Source organism: Myotis daubentonii, chromosome 19, assembly GCF_963259705.1.
Source record: "Myotis daubentonii chromosome 19, mMyoDau2.1, whole genome shotgun sequence".
Classification (NCBI taxonomy): domain Eukaryota; kingdom Metazoa; phylum Chordata; class Mammalia; order Chiroptera; family Vespertilionidae; genus Myotis; species Myotis daubentonii.
Window position 1 is genome coordinate 20,267,886 of NC_081858.1, and position 23,964 is coordinate 20,291,849.

General features: G+C 44.0%; 1 protein-coding gene and 1 pseudogene across 4 annotated transcripts in view; one reads left to right on the top strand and one right to left on the bottom strand.

Annotated features, from left to right (window-relative positions):
* NTM (neurotrimin) overlaps positions 1 to 23,964 on the top strand; it is an 858,055-nt gene that overhangs the window by 538,602 nt on the left and 295,489 nt on the right. The window lies entirely within an intron of this gene.
* LOC132222161 (small ribosomal subunit protein uS19-like) lies at positions 3,315 to 4,331 on the bottom strand (annotated as a pseudogene).

Below are 23,964 nucleotides of genomic sequence, written 5' to 3' on the forward strand. Positions count from 1 at the left end.
AAGCGCATTGCTAAGCGGTGGCGCTGGCCTGTGTATGCTGTTTCTTATGACCCTTAGGCCTATGTGTTCTTTCACTCTTGCCCCCCGCAAGCTGCCACCCCCAAAGTGCAACATTAGGGTGATTTACTTATGCAGAGGCATTGGGGAAATCTTCAGTAGACGACAATCTACTGAAGGTGGGGCTATGACTGATTTTTCAAATCTACCGTAGCTGACATAGTAAACACTGCATAAAATATGCTAACATGGGAAAGAAGGAAGAGATGGAGGGAGGAGGCATGGAGGCAGCAAAGGAGGGAGGGAGAAATGAAGGAAGGAAAAAAGGAGGGAAGGAAAGAAGAGTGGGAAGGAGGGAAGGAATTATAGTTGAGTTGAATCTAAAAATATAAATTGTATTTGTCTGGAGCTGATGTTGGGAGGTTGACTAGTATAATCAAAAGTACAGTGTGTCCCTTTGTGATAAGAATAACAGTTTATTCTAGCTTTATCCTAAGCAAAAGGAAGTAGTGGAAGATAAGATTGCTAAAACAGAATGGATCCTAATTCATTCATTTATTCACTCCTTCATTCATGCATCCATTTAACAAATGTTTAGTCAGTGGTTACTATGGCTAGTCATTGCTTAAGGTATGTCAGCGAATGAAACAGGTAAATACACTTGCCCTTATGGATCTTAACATTCTAATGAAGAGATGCAGGAACTAAATATAACAAATAAATTATGCAGAATGCAAAAAATAATAAATGCTGATGACTTATTACTAAAAAAAAAGAGGAAAATAGTAGAATGAGATACAGAGGAAGGGGCAATACCATTTTAGGGTAAATTTCTGGAAGGTGACATTAGAGTGACTTGAAAGAGCTGATGGGATGATTAACACATTTGTCTAAGGAATTAATTCCAGGCAGAGGGAATGGGTTGTGTAAGACTGTAGGACACAAGTGAACCTGGGATACTCATGGGCATCCAAAAGTCAGCGTGGCAAAGGTACATTGGGTGGGGCAAGGTTGGAGGTCAGAGGTGACAGCAGTCTATATCATGTCAGGCCTCCAGGACTGCCACCATGAGAGAAATAAGATGGTCTTGGGCAGAGAGGTGACATGGGTTTGAAAAGGATTCCTCAGGCTGCTATGTGGGGACAGGTGTGGCAGCAGGGGACCAGCTAGGAGGTAGCTGCAGTCATCCAAGCCACTGATGATGCTGACAAAGATGTTTTCAATGGGCATGATAGCCAGGGCCAAATTCCAGATACTTATAGAAGGAAGGGCCAGGAAGATTTGCTGATGCATTTGATACAGAGCGTTAGAGAAATAGAGGAACCAAGGGTAATCAAAGGCTCCGGGCCAAGTTGCCCAGATCTGGGATGGGCATATTGTGGGCACACAAGTTTGTTGAAAAGATAAGGAGTTATCTTTTGCACTATGAGATGATTATGAGATCTCCAAGTGGATATGTCAAGTGGGTAGATGAATTTAAAAGAGGTTGGAACTTAAGGGAGATGTCCAGGCAGGAGGTTTACACTGGGAAGCCATCAGCACATAGTTGGCATTTAAAACCATGACATCAGAGCCTGGCCAGTGTGGCTCAGTGGTTGAGCATTGACCTATGAAACAGGAGGTCACGGTTCGATTCTCAATCAGGGCATATGCCCTGGTTGTGGGTTTGATCCTCAGTCTGGGGCGTGCAGGAGGCATCCAATTGATGACTTTCTCTCATTCATCATTGATGTTTCTATCCATTGCCTCCTCTCCCTTCCTCTCTGAAATCAATACAAATATTTTTTTAAATAAATAAAACCCTGAGATTAGAATAGACCACCAGAGAGAGAAGAGAAGAGGTCCAAAAATCATAGAAGGTCTCAAATGCCCTACTCATGGTTTGAAACATTATTTTTGGATCAATGGGGAGCTTTTTTTTTTTTTTTTTTTTTTGAGACTAGGAGTAACAAAATCTCAACTGGGCTTGTTTTGTTTGCCTGCTTTGTACAGATGCCACTCTGGTGTCCTATGGCAGGTGGCCCAGGAGGACCAGTCAGGAGTTGGCACAGGAGCCTCATGAAGCTATAATGAGGACCCGGACCAGAACCAGGGCAGTAGGGATGGAGGGGAGCAGGGAACAGGGGGAAGATAAAGATGAAGGGGAGACAGCAAAACCAATTTTCCTTTCACTCAGTTCAAAACACAAATCACCGGATCAATAGAAAAGAAAACATAATTTAAGTCTGAAAGAAGGTCTTTGTGTTATTTTCTCTGTTTTTCTTTTGTGTGTCTTTTTTTTTTTAACGGCTTGAGGCATGGCCATGGTTCATAATGCGTTGCCTCCTGGGGCCTAACTGACAGCGGTAGAAAGGGAAAATAGCCACTGAGTGTTCAGTATTTCGGAAAACCAGTTTCCATCTGAACCGTGGAGGGCACGGAACTCATTCTTAGCATGTTCAGAACGTGGGAGATAACCTGTGAGACATATAAATCCGAGTTCATGCTTACAGAAAGATGGAAATGTGACCATCCCCCCAGATCCCTTGCCAGTTAAATACTTGCAATCATACCACCTTATACAGGAAGCGATTAAAAGCAACGTATGTAAAGTAGCTTGCCTGACACACGGTGACTAGATTTTTATCAACTAGATTGCTTTACAGCTTAAATTCACTTTTATTACTTTAATCAGAATGAATTCTCACAATGATCCTATGAAGATCTCCCCCCCGCCCCCCATTTTCCTGAGAATAAAGACACTAAGCCCTAACCAGGTGAGATTATTTACCCACATCACAGAGAGATGGAACCAGGAATCAAACCATTTTGGGAGCTGAGGCCTGCTTCTTCCATGGCACGTGTTGTCCGGAAGTATAGGGACCATGCCACTGAAGACTTGGTGTCTAGGGCACCCTCTAGCCCATTACGTGTCATTAGCGGGCTCGTGACCCTGTAACCTCAGCATCCTCTTTCACAACTGTTTCTTGAGAGTGGTAAGGTTATAGAATGGAACTATCCCCAAGTGCATGGGGCAGAGGCAGGCCGTGGGCTCAGGGAGGGGAGAATGGTGGCCGCTTTTTTTTTTTTTTTAATAATTTTATTGATTTTTTTACAGAGAGGAAGGGAGAGGGATAGAGAGTTAGAAACATCGATGAGAGAGAAACATCGATCAGCTGCCTCCTGCACACCCGCTATTGGGGATGTGCCCGCAACCAAGGTACATGCCCTTGACTGGAATCGAACCTGGGACCTTGAGTCCGCAGGCGGACGCTCTGTCCACTGAGCCAAACTGGTTAGGGTGGTGGCTGCTTTTGTGTGTCTCTACTGTAAGGACCTCATCTGGCCTCCTCAGCGTTGGCCTCCTCACTCTGCACTGACTCCGGGGCCTTGCTGGCTGCCCCCACGTGCTGCAGTAAGAGTGTGAGCTGTGAGGATGTGGCTGGACTAGTTGATCTCTAACAGGGCACAGGTGTGATGGTTTCTTTTTCATTTGTATAAGTCATATCCTCTCCAAAAGGCATTAAAAAAAAAGTATTCTTACTGATTACAGAGAGGGAGGGAGAGGGAAAGAGAGAGAGAAGCATCGGTGATGAGAGAGAATCATTGATCAACTGCCTCCTGCATGCCCCACACTGAGGATTGAGCACACAACCCGAGCATGTGCCCTGACCAGGAATTGAACCCATGACCTCCAGGTTCATAGGTCGACACAACCATTGAGCCACACTGGCCTGGCTGAAAGCCCCACCCCCTCCTTTTTTTTTTTTTTTTTTTTTTTACTAAGGTAAGTGTACTTTTTATTGCAGAAGGAGTGGGTGCTCCAATGCCAGGCCTGCCGTGCTCCACTGGCTTGTAGGTGATGGGGAACTCACCCAGGTAGTGGCTCATCATCTCAGGCTTGATTTCCACCCGGTGGAAGGTCTTGCCAGTGTACGCGCCCACCGTGCTCCCCCCACCTCGGGCAGGATGATCAGGTCTCGCAGGTGTGTCTTCCCCACCCGTGGCTTCTCCGTGGGCGGCGCCCCCTGCTTGGCCTCGCGCAGGTCCTTCAGCAGCTGGTGCTGCTTCCCTCGCAGGCCCGGGTTCAGCAGCAGCCACCGCCGCCACAGGGCACTGCCCAGCCGCATCAGCTGCTCCAAAGACATGCCAAGCAGTTGCTGGAGATCCACGCCCCGGTAGGTGAACTGTGGAAGGTCTGCTTCTTCTTCTGCCCACTTTTGCCATCGCGTTGAAGGGAAGCGGAAAGGCCTTGTGAGTACAGCTTTCAGGTGTGGGACACAGCCTTCCACCTTCTTCCCTCTCCCCACGATTATTTTAACTGTTTCTCCACGACCGCGTCCCATACGGCGCATTGTGTCTATTAAAAGTCATAACTGATGGACTCGTTTGTCAGCAGGGAAGGGGACACTACCTCTGGGCCCGAAACAGCTGTAATCAAAGGTAGTTAATTGGAGGGCAAATACAATACAGCAGCAGGGCGTTTAGAAATCAATCAGCAATTAAAGATGAAAACCAGGAGAGGACTAATTCTGTTTTCCATTTGGGTGGTAGGCTGCTTAAGGAACAGTTGCACAAAGGACAGAGTCTTTGCAGGGATATTTCATCAGAGGTAAAGAAAGTTTGCCCAGTTGCCTCTGTTAATCATGAGAAGTGGTGGAGTCCAGGAGAGAGAGGGGTGGTTGGAGGCAGGTCACATTCTGTAGGAGACCTCTCATGATGTTTTGTCTTCTTCACTTCAAATCTACTCCATTCTTTTAGCCATTGTCCGTATGAGTTAAATGTACTTGTTCATGTTGTTCTGTAATTATTCAAAACTGTGTCTCCTTGACCTGTCCCGTGTTCCCATAATGCTGTAGAGCAGAGCCCTTTGATCCATTGCCTTTGGAGGCTGAGTCGGGTGGGGGTGGAGGGCACAGGGTGAGTCCGCCATGACTTTTACTATAGATTAGAGCCACATCATAGATACCAGGGGGTTCATGTGGGGAGTTTAGAGGTATATGATGTGAATAGTGGTACTTAAGACACCGGATAGATCTGTCCCTTTAAAGCCCTCCTGGTAGGCCTGATTTTGAGGACTGCACAGAATGGACACCCTGTACATTTTGAAAATCCTAACCTGCTCTCTAGGCTGAGGTTTTTTCTCTAACCCCAGGGAACCCTCTCCTCTTTGGCCTTTTTCTGTGTTTTCAACTTAGTATAAAGAAAGAAAGATGTTAATTCCTATATGAAGGCAATGAAAGTAGCGCAGGCAGAAACTTCATTCACACCTTATCAAAACCAAATTCTCAGTGTCCTCATCAGGACTCTGATATCCTTATGTTTTACCTTAACTGAGGTTGTGTGGGTCCTGAGATTCAATTGTGTCTTTCCTGTCTGCTTCCCTGTTCTGCCTGCCAGTGAGCTTGAGGTGAAGTTCGTTGCCTTTGGGCCTCTCTCCACTCCTGAACAGGGTAAACAATAATGCCACCTGGACCTTTCAGTTGTCATTCACTTGTCAAGTCTTATGTCATCGATCCTCTTCGGCAGTCTTTGTCCTCCAATGGGGCTCCTCGATTCCCACCTGAAGATCCACGTCTGCTCCTGAGTCCCCAGGACGCCTCAACGAAGGCAGCTTTTCTTTATGTCATGTAGTCTTGATGCATGTTTTATTCCTCTGTAAATTGCCAGGTATGGTGTCAGGGGCAGTTAATTAAGATGTTTTCAAGGATGAAAAAAAAATGGCACACTTACCATCTCAGCATGTCATTGTAAATGAAAGGAAGTCAAATGATGTTTGTGCACTGTTGAATGATTTGTGAGTCAGCCTTCTGACTTTGAACCCATGTCATTCCCAGAGGTCTAACTCATTGTGTACCCTCTACCTAAGCTGAAACAGTTCAGACCAACCAATAATTAGACAGGTAAACAAGTAAGCAAGAAGACTAACAACAACAAAGTAAACACCACACACTTAACAGTCTACTTAACTTCATGGGTCTTCAGGATACACAGAGAGCTCTAAATTCATTAAAATGGACTCCAGTTTCCATAGGAAGAACTTCCCTGGACAGGGCTATCTCACCCTTCTGTTTTCCTCTATATTTATATCAGCAGGATGATTACATGAAAAGGGAATGAGGGGGGGGGAAAGGTCATATCTCATATCCCTTCTCATTCTTGGTTCATTCAGCCTTTTGGGGGTTGCACAGAGAAGGGAGTGGAGCACAAGACTTTGCTGCAGTGACTGAGGGCTTTGGGGGATTCCAGAGCCTAGAATTCTCAGTCTGGGGGCTCTCACCATAGCCCTTACTTCACAGTGCGTGGATTCAGCTTACCATCTTCTCACCATCCAGGGGGTGACTTGTGCGTCTTTATTAGTGCTTCTCCTTTGAAGTATCCATACCGTCCCCTCCACTCCACAGCGGTGAACTCTTTAGGCGCCTTGTTCTTTTACAGCTTGCATTATTTAGAAGAGTGACTGGCACAGACTAGGCATTTAAGACATATTTGAATAAATGAAAACATAGATGAGTGAATTGTGAATACATTGTGGTAACATTATGTATGCAATACCTTATTACTTACCCCAATTATATTTAACCTGACACTTGTAAGACAGGAATCCTTTTGCATCATGCCAGGATATTTGTCCTCTAGGTAACTTGAATGATGATCAACATTCACATGTTTATGTCATTTACATGTGAGTTCATGCCTCTCTGCTCTCATGCTAATTAATTCAGTAGGCATTGATTTAATATCTACCATGAGCATGGTATAACGTCTGAAAGGTACATGAAAGGAATGCATAATGTGAAAATAGATGAAACGATAAATGGGCTCTTGGGTCAGATTGCCTAGGTTCAGATTTTGACTTTATTGCTTCAGTGCCCTTTACCTGTCTTCTCATCCGAAAATTGCGATTTTTCTCATAGAGGTACTTTGAAAATTCTATGAGGTAATGTGAATGCAAAGCCTAGCACAGTGTTAACATATCCTAATTATTAGGTACTGGTGTTATATAGCCTTACCTGCAAAATTTACATGGGAAATAAGACACCGTCTGGTCAGTACCCACTATTAAAGGGACAGACGCATATCACCATCACCGATGTTCTAAGTCCTCTATGTCTGTATGTGTCTTCTGAGCCCCACCCCCTTTAGTTTGCAAACTCCTCGGAGGGATCTCCCGTCATTGACAAGTGAACATTCTGCTCTCAGCGGCTGCTCTTCAAATGTGTAATCCATTCCTTATGCCTTAGGAAGTATGTGGATTCAAAAAATATTCTTCTTTCCCTGTTCATTTTCTGCTTTTTCCCTCCTCTATATCTTTAGGTAATGGGTGAGATCCAAATAAGGATTTTTCTAATGAGAAGTCTGGTCTCCTAGGTTTATAAACCACAAAAATGTAAGAAAAAAATCCAACAAGCTATAAAAGCTTAAATATTAGACCCCTCCATGAATACATGTGTCATCATCGCTGCCCCCTTTACTTGAATGACCCTCCCCCCAGGGATTTTGGAAAGGTGAGCATGTGAGTGTCTGCCTGTCGCCCACATGTATGCTGGAATTGCTTCTCACCCGATTGAGTCCTGTGGTTGTTTGGCGCTGTTTCAGTCCGAGTCTGTGTGAATGTCTTTTCTCAACAGCTTCCTACTCGGGAGGGGGAGCATGGGTTGGATTTGAGAGTCCTCAGCTTACAGCTACTACACTCGAAAGGAAGAGGATCATGAGAGGAGAGCATCTCTGGAGTGGAATTTCAAGTCTCTGTGCTCAACAGAAAAAGGAAGAAGTTCTGCCCAGAATTTTCTCTATCTTGGAGAGCTTTGGGGTATGTTCTGTGCAGCACCGGGGATGCAATGAGCTAGATTGGGGACCCCTATGGCCTCAGTGGTGAATCCGGTGCCTGCAGCACCAGCAGTCAGTCCTTGGTGACGCCGAACTACATTCCACAGGGTCTGGTTACACTTTCAAAATGAACTAAGTAGCATTTGAAACATGTGATCAGTGCAGTTGGATTGCTGTGTTCTTTCCTTTTTTTAAAAAAAAATATTTGGAAAATCTTGAATGCAGTTTAACTCTGGTTTCGATCTATTTAATGGGATAAAGTTGAAGCAATCACAGGACTGTGGGTGGGCTTAGACCCGAGCCTGAGTGAATAGAGGAGATGAGGGGTTAGGCTTATTCTTGTTTCTGTTTTGTCTCAGCTACCAATTGGCCCGGTGGGAGGCAGTTTGGTCTACTGGACAGCAGTCAGTCACCACTTCCTTATAAAATGCCTTTTCCATTCGACAATTTTCAATGTTCTCTTCACATTTTCTACCCTTAGGGATCGTCTGATGTGTTCATGTTTTCGTAAGTCCTTCCTGTCTTACTTCTTGTTTTGTTTTTAAACAATAGGAGGTGGGCACACTAGTTAACACACACACACGCAAACATCTACACACACACACACACACACACACACACTATAGAACAAAGCTTGAGGGTCATTTCTCTCCCCTTCCCTGGCTCCCTTCCCCCTCACCCCCACTCTGGTTCAGCAGAAACCATCTTCACAAATGAGTGGACCCAGTTAATAGTATCTATATAATAAAAGCTAAGCGACCGTTAAGGCAGAATGACCAGTCGCTATGATGCGCACTGACCACCACAGGGGGAGCACTGCTCAGCCAGAAGCCAGGCTCATGGCTGACTAGTGCAGCGGCAGTGGTGGGAGCCTCTCCCGCCTCCATGGCAGTGCTAAGGAGGGAGCAGCAAGCCGAGTGGTAAGGAGCAGCAAGCAGGCGGGCGGTAAGGAGTGAGGGTTCCCTGACTGCGAGAGGGCACAGGCCAGGCTGAGGGGACCGTCCTCCCTCAGTGCAAGAATTTTGTGCACCGGGCCTCTAGTAAATAATAAAGTCCAATATGCTCTTTGAAGTTCCAAGATCCATAGTTTGGGGGCATGCTCTCAGGATGCGGAGACTTTGTCATACCTCTGTTTCTAATGCAAGGAGGGAAGCAAGCCCGTGTGGTGAGGAATCTTTCGCATTGAAAAGTGTCCCAGCCAAAAGGCCCACGTGATGACACAGCTCCCATCCCCATAGTCCTGCTTCCTCCAGAGCACGGGCACATTTAATTTCTCACCACTGTTACCTAAATGCAGAGCAGCATGAGGAACACAGAGAATGAAAAATGTCCACCTGTGTGGGTAGCACACGGCCACTAATCTTTTCTGACATTTACTCTCACTCATGAGCACAGGGGTGACCAGCCCCACCAGTGCTGGATGCTAAAGATAAATGTCATCCCATCCATTGGAAGCTTCCTGTGCATACATGCATATTGGAAATCAAATACATCTGGCACATCACACACTGAGGCTCGAGTGCCCATCCCTCAGACGCGCATTGATTGCTCTCCGCCACCCCACTTCCCACCACTGCTTGATAGACTTGGAGAATGTTGGAATAGTTGGCTGCATTTTTAATGGCAGCGAAAACACCCACTAAGCTGAAGAGTTTTCCCATCATCCGCCTTTATGGCTGTGCTTTGTCTCCCCACGTGCTGCCAAATTTCCCAAGAGCATCTGCTCTTCCCATTGTGCAAACACTGAGCCGGTGCATGTCATGCAAGGGCTATTCTACCCCTGCCAGATACTGCTGTACATTTTAATTGTCTCTCAGATTGGGCTCGACCAGTCACTCAGGTGCAAACCGCTTCTTCAGCCACAGGCAGCAGAAGTCATACTATCTGTGAGCGATTACTTCGCTCACATAAAGAAAAGGAGGGTTTTGATTTTCTGGTGGTGCCATTTCATTGACTGGTTGACTCTTAACCTTGAATATATAAAGCTATTTGAACATTGTGCTTGCATGATATGCTTAAAGGCTTATGTAAATATAGCTCATAAGCGCTAGAATCATACAATAGAAGATATTTTGTTTTTTGGATACTGTAGAAATCTGATGTCCAATTAAGATCTGAAGCAAGAATCTTTGTAATCCAATTCATTGTGAGTTGCTTTCGGGGGGCGGGGTGGAGAAACGAGGGAAGGAATATTTTTTTTTTAATTCTCAGGGAACCATTAACAATACAGTATAATGTGGCCTCTGATATGCACGAACAGCCCAAAATAATTTATGGAGAAAATCAATCATGAGCTAAAGGAAAAAGGAAGTAGCCCAGATTAATTACAGAGTCAGGCGGGCCTGTCAGAGCAACCAAAGTGATGTCCAGGGAGAGGCACTCCCTCCAGGGCCTTCCATGGTCGGAAAGAAAGGAAGGAGCCATGTGAAGTCTGGTTCAGGTGTAACTTCCGGAATGTTAGCGAAGAGAGCATGCATCACTTATTCAGTTGAGATAAAAAAGGCTGCTTCAAAAATGAAGGTGTCTCTCACCCTCTTGAATAGGAAGTGTGAATTGTCAGTGGAAGGCATGACAGCATGGCCTGGAAAACCCAGAACAAAATCATAATAAATTGAATCTAGGGAATGCAAGGGAGCTAATGATTTGAATATTTAACTTGTCACATAGTTTTCTTCAAAATAGCCATAGATTCATAGAGTGCTTGCAATGGAGATATCCAGTCTGGTGGTTTTCAAATGACTTTGGTCAGAGAACCTTTTCTTGTGAACAAATATTATCTAATATCAAGAAATTAAAGAAAACAGACAAAATCAGATGACAAAAAAGTAGACCTGCTTTGGCTGACGAGCTGACGAGGTTTGAAGCTCTTTCCTTTCTGTCTGTGTCTGTCCACAGCAGGACCCCAGGGCTCTATAGAACAGGATTGGAACACAATTTTCCCTGCTGTTCGTTCCCAAATGCCTGCATATTCTCAATCCAAACATGTTTCCATAGTTTAATAAGTGCTTATTATTATTTTACTTTAAATATTTTTTTTAATTTTCAATTACAGATGGCGTATAATATTATATTAATTTCAGGTGCACAACCCAGTGATTAGATATTATATAACACACTTAAGTTATCAACCTGATAGATTCAGTACCCATCTGACACTACACATTCTCATTATAGGATTACTGACTGTATAACTTATGCTGTACCTTATGTTCCCATGCCCGTCCTTTCACCTTTTTCACCAAACTCTCCAACTTGTCCGGGAAACTTTTGATCTGTCCTTCCATTCTAAATGATAGCTTTGCTGGGTACAGTAATCTTGCTTGTAGGTCCTTGCTTTTCCTCACTTTGAATTCTTCATGCCAACCCCCTCTGACCTGCACAGTTTCTGTTTGTGAAATTAGTTGACAGTCTTATGGGAGCTCCCTTGTAGATAGTTAAATGCTTTTTTCTTGCTGCTCTTAAGATTCTCTCTTTGTCTTTAACTTTTGGTGTTTTAATTATGATGTGTCTTGGTGTGAGCCAATTTGGGGTCATCTTGTTTGGGACTCTGTGCTTCTTGGACTTATCTTTTTCCTTTACCAGGTTGCAGAATTTTTCTGTCATTATTTTTTCACATAGGTTTTCAATTCCTTGCTCTCTTCTCATTCTAGCACACCTGTGATGTGAAAGTTGATATGCTGGAAGTTGTTTCTGTGTTTGTTTCTATGTATTAGGTAGAGCTGCTGTGTCTCCTGGGCTTGGTAGAGGGGCCTAATTTCTGTAGGGCCCAGTGGTACAGCCTCTCCAATCACTGGAGCGGGGCACTCCAGGTATGTCCCCCTGTGTGGGCTGTGTACACCCTTCTGTTGTAATTGCCCCTTGATTGCTATTGACATCTCAATGGGAGGGATTTACTCCCAGGCCAATCAGCTATAAGAATTGGCATCAATCACTGTGGAAGATCAACTGTGCAGGGACCAACCCCACATAGCAGGACTTATTTCAGTTGGGCTCTTGTGCTTGCTGAGTCTGCCCCTTGAGTGTGTTGCTTGTAGAGGTGTCTCTGGGGCCTCCAGAGGTGCAGGCCAAGGTCAGCCACCAACTGACATACTAAGGTACAAAGGAATCTGCAGAGTGCTGCTACTTTTGCTGGACTTGAATGAGCCCAAGGGAGGCCAAACTGCGAACCAAGGACGACTGTCACTAGTGCTGGGCCTGGGGCCACTTAGTGAGAGGTAAAGGACATGCTGAGTCCAGATGCTACTTGTTTGAGAGATTTTAGGAAAGTCTGAAGCATGAGCCAAGACATGTCTCTGAATGGTCCACAGACCACTGGTGGTCCGTGAGGTCTGAAAGGTTGGCAAGCACTGCCCTAGAATGCAGTTTAGGAAACACAGATATTGGCAGGGTTCTGGTTTAATTCCCTCACTTTTTAAATTGGGGGTCCTGGGGCTCAGAGGACCAGTGAAATAACCTGTTCTGGGTGGCAAAATTGAAACAGAGTTGAGAACCAGATGTAGGACTTCTGGATTCGTGAAGCTAAGGCAGTTTTCAGGTATATTCTTTTCACTGTCTCAGCATGCCTATGGGCAGGTAGCAGTCATATCCTGGTCTGTCCATGGCGAATACTGAAGCACAGAAAGTCAAGGTTACCTGGTCAGACCCGAGTATAATTCCACTTCTGTGCCCTGGTCTGCTTACTGCATGCTGAGTCATTCTAGCTCTCAGGGTGTAGGGAAGAGTAAGGCTGTTCAAAGTTTTCTATATTAGGACACGCTCAGCCTGAAATTTAAGCCAAACAAGGCGAGTGATGGCATAATTAGCAATGTCATAGTAGTTTCTCAAGGTTTAAAGACACCAGTGCACATCCACAACCCTTTGTAGTGATTTAAGCTGTTTTGCTATGTTGTCATTAGACAATTGGGCAAACCTCCGGCCAAGGTTAAGTACTACCCATGTGGACTATGGGAATGCAATGAAGGCAGTTACAGAACCCTCCCTGCTGCTTGTGCTTAATTAAGATATGACCAGGCAGTCTTTCTGTGGCCATTCATTTACTGTCTAGCAATTCAATGAGGGGTAATTGTTTGAGGGTGTTTGAGAGACACTTGCCTCGTTATTAACTCAAAAGTGCCCAGAAGGCAGCACTAATGGTCATTCTTTCTTGACACCCACTTTTTGACAGTACTTCAAGTTAGACATTATGGCTCAAGCATTCACGAGTCTGTGGATATTCTAATGGACTTGGTGACATCTAATTGCTAATGGGCAATTAATGATAATGGCCCTTTGTGAATATGTAGAGAGATTCTTTACCAGGAACTCATTGCTCTTTGCACATATTAATTAAGATAGATAAGCAGATTGTTATAGACAGGTAGCTTTGTATCTTTATCAATGCTGAGTAAACTGAGTCATATTCGAATTGTCCCTTTTTGAAAAAGAACAATTAATTGTTTGTTGATTTGAACCCACATGGATTATAGTTTTAAAAGTAATTGAATAGGGACAAGAATTATAGGGAAGTGGAGGGAATTGATGTCAAGAGAAAATTCAAAGTTTTATTACATTATATGGGGTGCCTTAGTTAGTTCTATTCATATATTTTTGGAAATAGGAATTGGTAACTTTACTGGATTGCATCTAGACCTTAAACAGTAGGTAGGCTTTTTGGCAAAGTGATGTCTATCATATCCCGAATAAGGTTCATTACTATGGCCCCAAAGAACCCCAAAGATGCTGGATTCTATTGTCAAGTCAGATTTAGCCTGGGTGGTGTCATTCCATCAGTTCTGACAGATATTATCAATGTCTACTTGCCAAAATCTACTTGAAAATGGACATTTTAATTAAAAACAGAAAATTGATTATATTACCCCTACTGATCATCTCCAAAATCTCTAAATTATTTTATGATGGCTTATGGAATTAAAAAACAATTGTTTTAAAATACAGATAATTACTCAAACTTTAGTGTTAAAACTAAACATGAGACAGTACCATTATTTTACCCCCAAGTATTTTTTAAACATATATATTTTAAAATATATTTTTATTGATTTCAGAGAGGAAGCGAGAAGGAGAGAGAGGGATAGAAACATTAATGATGAGAGAGAAGCATTGATTGGCTGCCTCCTACTAGGGATGGAGCCTGCAACCCGGGCATGTTCCCTGAGTGAGTATCAAACCATGACTTCCTCATTCATAGGTCAGTACTCAACCCCTGAGCCATACCAGCCAGGCTATTCCCAAGTATTTAATGAGCACAACTGATGGGGTCAAACACTGTGCTGAGTTGTGGATGTAGTAATAAAAGAAGCTTTGGTTGTGACTCTTAAGTATAAGACAGTTTGGTGATGGAAAGGAAGGTAAACAAATAATTATAATACAGTGTATAAATCCCACTACAGACATCTGAACAAGTTATAGGGCATAATGGGGGTAAAGAGCAAGAGTTGACTTTGCCAGTAGACCAATGTGTGTGTATAAATGTTTGAATCAGAATCTGTATCAATTAGGGGGAGTACTTCACTCTACAGACCTACCCACCTGCCATTCAATTTGATTTCATAGTTCTGCAATGTGGAACTATTGGGAGGGCAGAGGAAGGGGGAATGGGAGGGAGAGCGGGAAGGAGAGAGAATGTGTGTGGATAATAAATTTAAATATCTCGATCTTTTCCAACCTCACTTCTACCTAATGGTGCCTATTTGTTTTGACCTAAGTCGTGGGGGGTGGGGCGGGGAGATGAGATTTGGCATGTCGTAGACATTTAGTATAAATATGACTTCAGCCTTCAGGTTAAAGTGGACAAGTCCTGAACTATTGGTGCAGTGTAGTAATTCTCTTTTAAATCTGAATTGTATACAGCTGAGGGCTGGAGAAGGTAGAATTGAGGTGTCCTGAAACTGACTTCTAAGCTGCCTAGCAGTGGTTGGCAAACTGCAGCTCGCGAGCCACATGCGGCTCTTTGGCCCCTTGAGTGTGGCTCTTCCACAAGATACCGACTTCTGCGCATGGGCCACGAAGTTTCAATCGCACTGTACATGCACGCCTGCATGTGGTATTTTGTGGAAGAGCCACACTTAAGGGGCCAAAGAGCCACACGTGGCTCGTGAGCCACAGTTTGCCGACCACTGGCCTAGGGCATCAGTAGGCAGCATGGTTTCCAGCTAAGAAGCTCCAGCATGGCTCTGTTTGGTGGCTTCCTGGTTAACTGTGAGACCACAGCTGGGTGCCCCTGCAGTCATTCTCTGGCTCTCGCTCCAGTCAGAGGCTGGAGTGGTCTCCATAAGTCTCTGCAGGCACTTCCTCCTCAACCAAGGGATGACTCATTGGCATGAAGCTGTTTAAGCGATCAAAATATAACGCTTTTAAGGAAACACTCTGCTTACCCTGTGTCCCCTGGCACCTCTGCAGTGTCTCTGTGGCCAGAGCGGACCAGAGGGGACACACGCATCATCCTTGGTTTTGGCTTTTGTTGGAATATCCAGTATTTCTGTGCTGGGGTCGGATTTGAAAATTGTTCTGGTTTAGTTCACATCACCCTGCATGTGTTCTAGGGCCCTGGAGAAAAGAGGGGAAAAACCAAATACTGCAGCTTGAAATGATGTGAAAGACTGCCCATCTGCCTAAAGGGAAAAGCAGGTGACGAGACACACTGGGGACAGTGGAAGACACTGGGGATGGTGGATGATGACACTGGGGATGGTGGATGACACTGGGGTTGCCATGTGAACGGAATGCTCCTGTTTGTGCACAGGAACCAGCTCTGAGGAGTTTGTGATCACCGCCAGTGTGCGGCAACTTTGTTAAAATGATTAAGAGAATGCACGGGAAGCGAGAGTATAAAGGTTAAGAAGGGGCACAAAGATAAAATGAACTGGAGGATGGAAAGGAAGAGCAAGTGCTGGGGCTCAGATAGGGAAATGGGTCGGATACTACTGCTGCTTGAATTGCAGGAGCAGCTGGGGGCAGTGCCAAAGGACCTGCCTGCCCAGAGGAGAGGGTCTTTCCATCCAGGGTGACCTCCAATGAAAAGTAGAGTTTCTGCTTCTCTAACATGTGTCCTCTGACGCAAACAGCATTGGGGGCATATAAAATGAAGGGAAAGGAAGGTGGGATAAAGAGGAAACCACTGTAATTCTTTGACAGATGGTTTTTAAAAGCAGTGATTTGGGTTTTTTATTCCTCACACATCATGAAGGACCCAGGCTGTGTTGCCCGTAGATTTAAAATCTGGGATCCTATTAAAACCTTTTCTTGTTTAGTCACTCAGTGGTTTGGAAGCGCACTAAGAAAAAAAGCCAATTTAATCAAGGCAAGATTTAGCACAAAGAAAGGCCCTGATCTTGCCTTTCTGCAGAAAAACTTTCAGGATCAAATGGCTTAGGTTTTTCATTTCCCTAAAGAATCCCCGTGGAATCAGCAGTCGGGAGGGCACACCCAGGTCCTGCTTCTTTACATGGGGGCCTCACCACTTCCTTAGCTACTTAAAGGAAAGGGCAGTTTTTCAGTAGTGCTATTGGGGAGAATATCAGGACCTACTAGTAAACCAGGGGCAAAAACAAACCTATCTGATACCTGAGGTAGGAGAAGGTTGGTTGGTTTATCTTGACCCCAAGAGATCCCTTCCTTAATGACAGACAGCATATCATCAATTGCCAAATTGGGGGGGGGGAATGGCACAATGACAGGAAATGCTGGAGTTGGGGGGGGGACACAGATTTGAGCCCAATTGCTGCTTGTGATCTCTCTAAATTATGTAAATTACTCCCCCAGGCCCTATTTTTTGTTGTTGTTTTGTTTTGTTTTAAATCTGTAAATGGAGGGGATAGTATGAAAAGAACAAAGTGTCACTGAATTCACTCAGTGTAAGTTTTTGTTGTGCTCACTTACATTTTAAAATGAGTGTTTCTGATGGTTGGTGAGGATGACGGTCCTACTCGCTACTTACTCAGGGATGCAGGTAACAAAAGCTCTGCCCCTCTGAGCAGGTGACATCCAGGGTCACCCAGGCGTCATCTTCCAGCCAAACAAAGAGGAAAGAGTACAGAGGAACATGGGTAAAAGGCCTGTAAGGGCCATCAGGTACATGTCATATCTCCTCCTATTCCTTTGGCTGAAATGAGTCATCTGGTCTACCTACCTGCAGAGCCTGAGTAAAAGAAGTCTAATGCTAAGAAAAAGATGGGACGTGGATTAAGTATATAGCTACCAATTATAGCTATAATATTTCACCAAATATCCATTTGCATCCTTCTTTACATATTCAGAGCACACATAGCCCGGGTTAGATGACTCAAAATTCAATCCAACTATTGCATCCAGCTTAAGAATCTAAATTCACTTGGGCATACTCACTGCTTTTCTTCATGACTAGACATGGGTTTTCATGGAAAAGTGATCTATAACTGACAAGAATGCCACTTATTATTCCAAAATAGTTTTTTGTTGAGGTATAATTGACCTATAACTATATTAAGTTTCAGGTGTACAACATCATGGTTTGATTTCTGTATATACTGCAAAAAGATCACCACACACATAATAAAAGTCTAGTTAATCCCAATCACCATACATAGTTACAGGGTTTAGTTTTTTTTTTTACGTGTGTGTGAATTAGGACTTTTAAGATTTACTCTCTTAGTGACTTTCAAATATCCAGAACAGTATCAATAGTCACCATGCTGTGTATTTTATCCTATGACTTATTTGTTTTATAACTGAAAGTTATGACAGTGTTAATGTATATATATATATATATATATATATATATATATATATATATATATATATATATATATGTATTATTGATTTTAGAGAGAAAGGGAGAGGGGGAGAGAGATAGAAATATCAGTGATGAGAGAGGATAATTGATTGGCTGCCTTCTGCATGCACCAAACTGGGGATCAAGCGCACAACCTGGGCATGTGCCCTGACGGGGAATGAAACCATGACTTCCTGGTTCATAGGTCGACACTCATCCACTGAGCCATGCCGGCTGGGCAGTTATGACATCTTTTTAATGGGGTCGCAGGACTGGATTATCACTATAAAACGTTTGGAAATTGGAGAATTTGGGGAAGAGAAGTGTTGGAGACAGGAAGCAGTTGCTGGTCCAGGCAGTCGGGATGCCTGTGCCTGGCCCTGGGAGACAGTCCTTCCTTAGACTCTAACACTCTACAGAGGAAGTCTCTCATCTGCTGTTCATGGGCAGTTCATCCCCATTGGGGAGTTCTCTCTTCCCAGTCCTCCATGCGTATTGTAACGTGGTCATTGTTGCCCACAGACTCCTTGAGTGATTGATGGAGCTCATTTCCTGTTAGTGGATGCTGGGGAGCTAGGCAGTTGTTTCGTCGTCAGAGGCATTTTAAAGTAGACCCCTGGTTTCTTTAGCTGGAAATTCCTTCAACAATGCCATAAACTTCAGCTTTATATGTTCCCAGGCCACATGAAAAATGTTAAAAGTCATACCTTTCTTTCTCCACTGAGCATGGCTACCCTGAGGTCATGGAGAGAAAGGCCTTGGTGAGAAAGCTAAGGGGGAGTAGCCATCCTTTGCTGATTTCCACAAAGATGAGCTCTTTTATCCAACATGGATGTCTTAGTGGGCTTAGACCAGCCGTGGGCAAACTACGGTCCGCGGGCCAGATCCGGCCCGTTTGAAATGAATAAAACTAAAAAAAAAAAAGGACCGTACCCTTTTATGTAATGATGTTTACTTTGAATTTATATTAGTTCACACAAACACTCCATCCATGCTTTTGTTCCGGCCCTCCGGTCCAGTTTAAGAACCCATTGTGGCCCTCGAGTCAAAAAGTTTGCCCACCCCTGACTTAGACTATTTGCTATCTTTCTATCTTCCTGATATGTGGGATCAAGTTTCAGTTAGTTTTTCCAAACCTGGGAGGCCTCAAATTTCTGGAATCTTTATCCATCTATCTACCTACCTCTCTTTTTAATAACTGCTTGAAAACTGACTTTTTTCTGCTGGAGCTCATCTCTTTCTTGTAACCATTGGTATAGACAGAGAAGTATACCTAATTAATATATGTGAACACTTTGACTTTATTTATTTATTTATTTATTTATTTATTTATTTATTTATTTATGTATTTATGTATTTATTTATTTATTCTTTGAGAACTACAGGCTTAGTAGGCCCTTGGTTTGCTTTAGAAGTTACCCAAACTGACAATTTTATGAGATTTTTTGCTATTCAGAGCAGGGGCCCAGCCTTGTAGCCCAACTGTCTGCACTATTGACATTTATGGCCCAGGGGGGTGCTGCGTGCTGTAAAGAGTGGAAGGCTCTGCTTCTTGCGGTCCTTTGGAGGTTCTGTGTGACTTCCAAGTTCGAGCCTGTGTCTGGGTGATGGGGAGAGCACAGAGCAGCACCTGAAGGAGCCTTTAAAGGGCCAGGCCTGGGAAGCCCGTGCATGTCACCTCCACTTTCCTTCCACCAGATAGAACTCGGTCCCGGCATCACACATAATTGCAGGAAAGCAGGGGAAATGGTATCCAGTGAAGCACCCGGGAAGAAGAGAAAGCAAGTTTTGGTGAATAGCCATCCATCTGTCTCATAAATACACACCATGTGTAACTGTTGTAAGGATTGAAATAGGCTATTTAAAGGGCCTGTCATGAGGGTACATCTCATCATAAATACTTGTCGTTCTCCTCAGCTGCCTTCTCACTCTAGATAGACCCAAATTAACCAATAAGTCCTTAATAGACAGAATAAATGAATGAATAAATATGAATCAATATTTATAGTTATTTCTCCCCTGAATGGGGGATCTCTGAAACCTGCCCTATTTTGGACGGATCTATGTTAAATCTCTTCGGGCCTAATTTTTCTTTGAATTAGAAACATCTGTGAGGAAACCTAGACTATTTTCCAAAGAACCCCATCTGGTCCATTGGAAACTGTTTCAAAGTTGAAACATCAACCCTGACAGGTCCTCTGGCCACTAAAGATTCAGCCCTCAGGGACATGTCCATGCTGGCTGTCAACATGGAATAGCATGGCAGACACAGGATGGAGGCCACCTGCTGGGCTGGGCTTTGCATCCTCTTTAAACTCACCTGCCTTGAAATGCATGCTCCACAAAAGTTTTCTTTTCTTTTCCCCAGCTTTTAAACCACTTGGTTTTAGTTCCTTTGGCTACCTACCCGGAAGTGGGATTGCTGGATCATATGGTAGTTCTATTTTTAATTTTTTAAGGAACCACCATACTGTTATCCATAGTGGCTGTGCCAGGTTACATGTCTACCAACAGCGTGCAAGGTTTGTCTTTCTTTCAGACCCTCACTGCCACATGTTAGCTCCCATCTTTTTGATGATGGCCGCCCTGACAGGTGTGAGGTGATAGCTCCTCCGTGATTTTGATTTGCATTTCCCTGATGATTAGTGATGTTGAGCATTTTTCATGTACCTGCTGGCCATATGTATCTCTTCTTTGGAAAACTTTTTATTTGAGTTTTTGATCAGTTTTTAATTGGGTTACTTTTTTTTTGGGGGGGGGATGTTTGTTTTGCTTTTTTGCTATGGAGTTGTATGCGTTCTCTTAGGGACATTGACTCCTTTTCGGATATGTGGCTTGCAAAGTGCTTTCCATACTTTGCCTTTACATTTTGATGGAGATTTCCTTTGCTATGCAGAAGCTTTATATTTTATGTGATCTGACTTGTTTATTTGTGCCTTATTTTGCTTTTGATTTGGTGTCAAATTCAAAAAAGCATTGCCAAGCCCAATATTAATGAGCTTACCCCTATGGGTATCTTCTAGGTCAGGGGTCCTCAAACTTTTTAAACAGGGGGCCAGTTCACTGTCCCTCAGACCGTTGGAGGGCCGGGCTATAGTTTTAAAAAAAACTATGAACAAATTCCTATGCACACTGCACATATCTTATTTTGAAGTAAAAAAACAAAACGGGAACAAATACAATATTTGTATTTGCATGTGGCCCGTGGGCCGTAGTTTGAGGAACCCTGTTCTAGGTTTTTATGGTTTCATGTATTATGCTTGTCTTTAATTCATTTTGAGTTGATTATTGTGCATGGCACAAGTTAGGAGTTCAGTTTAACTCTTTTGCATAGTATATGAATTAAGTATTTATTGCGTCATGGAGTCTTTGGGACCTGTATGTACTTAACCTCACAAGAGACTCTCCCTAACCATCCTTTCTAAAATCACAGCTCCCTTTATCCAACACTTTCTGTCTTTATTTTTTTTAAAAGAATATATATTTATTGATTTCAGAGTAGAGAGAGAGAGAGAGAGAGAGAGAGAGACATCAATGATGAGAGAGAATATTGATCGGCTGCCTCCTGCACACCCTGTACTGGGGATGGAGCCTGCTATTCGGGCATGTGCACTGACCTGGAATCCAACTGTGATTCCTGGTTCATAGGTCAAAGCTCAATCACTGAATCACACCGGCCGGATATCTCTGTTTCCTTAACACATAACTATCAGCATATTACTTGTTTTTGTTGTTGTTGTTTTTTGCTTTTTTGCTTGCATTCCTCATTCTATATAATAAAAGGCTAATATGCAAATAGACCAAACAGCAGGACAACCGGAACAACCGAACAACCAGTCGCTATGACGTGCGCTGACCACCAGGGGGTGTGCGCAGAACATGGCGGGCATTGACCACAGTGGGATGGTGGAGCAGGTGAGCGGGTGTGCCAGACTAAGGTGGGGTGTCGGTTGCTGCCATCAGCGTGAGCCTCTGTTGGTTACTGAAAATTCTTTACTCCTGCGCCACAGTCCTGCCCGGCGCTTGCATCTGCTGCTGGTGCTGGCCCCACTCGCACCTGCTGCTGGTGCCAGAGCCACTGCTCACACCCACTGCTGGCACCCGGCACATGCCCTGATTGCTGTGTGTCGTCGGTGGGTGCGAGTAGCAGCTGCCAGCCCCAATCACCCCTCAGGGCATTTCCCTCTCCCCCTGCTCCTGATGGGAGATTGGGACTGGCACCGGGCACCAGCAGTTGGTGCAAGCGGGGCCAGCACCGGCAGCAGGTACAAGCTGCGACTTTGGCACTGGCAGTGGGTGTGAGCAGTGGCTGCTGACCCTGATCGCCCCTGAGGGCTTCTCCACCTCCCCCTGCTCCTGAGGGGCGATCGGGGCAGCAGCTGCCACTCATACCCGCTGCTGGTGCTGGCCCCAATCACTCCATGCTTTCAGCAGGTGAGAGCTGGTCCGGCGTTGTCAGTGCATGGGAGCTGTGGTGGGAGTGGGGCTGGTGGCAGACAGGGGACCTGGGGCCATGCAGGAGGGGTGGGGGGCGGTGAGGAGGATGGGCTGGGACCCGCCCCTGTTTCTACCACAGCCTTGCAGCCCACAGTTCCTTTCAAGGTGCACAGATTCGTGCACTGGGCCCCTACTCTATAATAAAAGCTATGTGAGATCCAGGATTTTTTATTGCTTTTGTTATAGCTGTTTTGCCACTGCCTAGAATATTGTCTGGCTATAAAGGCATTTAATAAGTTGGATGGATAAATGATTCTTATTCCTTGCTCTTAAGTAACTTAAATTCTAGCAGGAGAAATCTAAGACATAACCACACAATTATGAGACAAAAAAGAGGATATTGATTACCTTAAGAAGTTTTAGAAATAACAAAGAGGACAAAAAGAGAAAGAAGGGAGAAATAGTTTTTATTTATTTGACTCCATTATGCCAAATGAACTTTGCTTACATTATTTTATTGATTTTAGTCCCTAAAGTAGTTCTGCAAAATAGGTGGCCAGTATATCATTTTATAGACAAGGAAACTGATGCTCTAAAAGGCAGTCATTTGTCTAATGTTACTTAAGCAGCACATAGTGGAAACAAGATATTAATACGGAATATCTGGCTTGTTTATCTACACCAGTGATTTATAGAGTTCTTCATATTCTCCCATAAGAATACATATATTTTAATTATAGTGTACAGACAGTGCTCACACATGTGTGCACCTACACAAACACATGGACACACAGAAGTATGTACTTTGTTATGTGTAAAGCTTTCCAATATTTTTTATTCAATCTACTCAATATATTCAGTTCTATTCTATAATTTCTATTTCATTTCATCCCTACCTGCCATATCCTATTTCTTAATTTGATTTTGACCCATTCAATTGTTTTTGCAGCAAAGCAAATAAGTTGCAAAGCAGAATTGAAAATATATGCTCTTTCTGGTGTTCCCTGATGCTGAAAGGAACCAGAGAGCTCAGCCACACCCTGAGGATTGGAGGGTGAGGGAAGAGTTAGTTAGGAGGTAATGTTTGAGCGGAGCCATGAATGATGGTTTGGGTACATGGGAAACTTTAAAAGTAATAACAATGTCACCCATTTGGGCAATGGTTCTCCCATAATTCAGACTCCTATCAAATAATCCAGATGCTTGCAATTTATGAGGAGCCTGAAGAAAAGTCAAATGCTCTAATGCGTCGCTTTCCTCATTTGTGGAGCCCATCAGTCAGTCAATTGGTGAGTCATTGTTTTCGCTCAGGAAGTAATTATTGAACTCTAGTTATGTGTTAGGCAGCGGGCTCGGCGTGCTGTCTGCCCTTAAGGAGCATATGTTTATATTTCTTCCTGTGAGCTGACTTGGCAACTACCCCAGTGCACTGGGTGTACCCACTCTATTCTACTGTCGCTAGGGGGCTGGTGTTCCCCCCCCTCCTTGGCTGTAGGCTGGGCAGCCTGGGTGTACAGCATTACTCTCTCCTTTCTTGGATCTTGAAATGGGATTTTTAAGTTAAAATGGAGCTATTCTTTGTGGCCTGATGGCATATTGATTGGTGGTGGTGGGTGTTCTGTGTAAAAGCCTTGTGTACGCCAATGGTTCCAGACACGGTGGGTCAGGTTTATCGATGTTGTCATTACCACTTTTGCCTGAGATCAGGTTTTTGTCTTCAAGTCAGGGAAATGAAAGCTGTCTCATTCATTTAAGTCAGGGGTTTTCTAGAGAAATGTATATCTGTGGCTTCATGGGCAGTACCTTCATTTTAAGAGTTTTCTGGATCTGATGAGTTGATTTCCGGCAGAGGTGGTTAGGTAGGTGAGCTGAGGCAATGAGGCCTCTGATGAGATGGGTTCTAACAAGAGCTCCGTATTGTACATGGATTTCAGATGACTTACTAGTAAACATAACATCAAACATATCAATAT